This window comes from Galeopterus variegatus, unplaced genomic scaffold (genome assembly GCF_000696425.1).
Source record: "Galeopterus variegatus unplaced genomic scaffold, G_variegatus-3.0.2 Scaffold6424, whole genome shotgun sequence".
Lineage (NCBI taxonomy): Eukaryota > Metazoa > Chordata > Mammalia > Dermoptera > Cynocephalidae > Galeopterus > Galeopterus variegatus.
The window spans coordinates 97,864-99,517 of record NW_007732535.1 but is presented as its reverse complement, the minus strand read 5'-3'; the positions used below and the strand labels follow the sequence as shown (position 1 = coordinate 99,517).

Genomic DNA, 1,654 nt, shown 5'->3' with positions numbered 1-1,654 from the left:
CCAAAGTAAGATTTTAAAAATGTTAATCAAATCACATTCCTCCTTTCCAATAGCCTTCTCATGTCTTCTCATTACTCTTAGATCAAAGTCTGAAGTACATTGTTCACCATGGCCTCCCAGGTAGTAGGACAACTGGCCTTTACCTTTCGTCCTTAACTGAGGAGTGACCTCATCTCCCCAGCTCACTTCTCTCTAATCACAAAGGCTGTCTTGCTGCTCCATGGACACCTCAGGACGGTTTCAGCCTTTGAAACTTTGCCTTGGAACATTCTACCACCACAGTCATGCATAGTTTGCTCCTTCATTTCATTCAGATTTCTGTCCAAAAATTACTTCCTCAGAGGCTCAAAAATGCCCATGAAGACCACAATGAAATAGTATCTTATACTCGTTAGACTGGCAAAAATTAAGATGTCTTATAATCCCAAGCACTGATAAAAAGTGGATCAACTGGAACTCTTAGTCACTTGTGGGTGTGAACTGGTACCACCCCTTTGGAAAACAATTTGGTAACATCATAGGAAGTTGAACATTAATATCCTCTATGACCCAGCAATTCTATTCCCAGGAATAGGCCTTTGAGAAACTCCTGCCCATGAGCATCAACGGGCACACACAAAAACATGCAGAAGCACTGCTCAAACAGCACCAAGTTGGAAACAATCCAAATATCTATCAACAGGTCAATGAAGCAATTGATTTTGCACATTCACCCAAGAGAATATAATTCATCTGTTAAAATGAATGAACTACAGCTACACACAACAACGTGGAACAATGACACCATTTTTACAAATTAAAAAAATATATCCATAAGTGATAAACCCTTTTTTATAAAAGACAGAAGAGAGAGAAAAGATTTAGGAAGTAGCTGCTTCAAAAGACAGGCAGGTAGATGGGATGGGGCAGAGCAGAAGAAGGCACGACAGAATTGGTAATGCTTGAGTTCTTAGATCAGGTGGCAGGCTCACAGGTACTATGTTGTTATGCTTTATAATTTACAAACATCTCAAGTCCTCCTTTCCAAGATGACAAAGAAAAGAAGGAACAATAGTCATTCCAAAAAGGGCCGTGGCCATGGGCAGTCTATTCACTGCACGAACTGTGCTCAATGTGTGCCCAAGGACAAGGCCATTAAGAAGTTCGTCACTCGAAACATAGTAGAGGCTGCAGCCGTCAGGGACATTTCCAAAGCGAGTGTCTTTGATGCCTATGTGCTTCCCAAGCTGTACGTGAGGCTACATTACTGTGTGAGTTGTGCCATTCACAGCAAGGTTGTCAGGAATCGATCTGGTGAAGCCAGGAAGGACTGAATACCCCCACCACGATTTAGACCTGCAGGTGCTGCCCCACGACCTCCACCAAAGCCCGTGTAAGGAGGTGAATTCATAAGGACTGAAGAAAACTACTCACTGGAAAAAAATTGAATGGAAATCATACTAAAATAATAATAATAATAATAATAGTAATAATTTGCAAACATGTTAGCATGTATAAATTAACTGTTAAGTAAAAAAAGTGAAAATAAAAAGTAATAGCTGAAACAAGATGAGGAAAAAAAGCAACTATTTTAGGTAACTTTTTAGCTACTTTTTCCCTGAATATATATAAAGTAGCTATTATGCTTCTTCTCTGGACTTTATTTTTCATCATA

General features: G+C 39.6%; 1 pseudogene; it reads left to right on the top strand.

The window, feature by feature from the left end:
- The first annotated feature begins 996 nt into the window (after positions 1-996).
- LOC103606275 lies at positions 997-1,424 on the top strand (annotated as a pseudogene).
- The last annotated feature ends 230 nt before the right edge of the window (positions 1,425-1,654 follow it).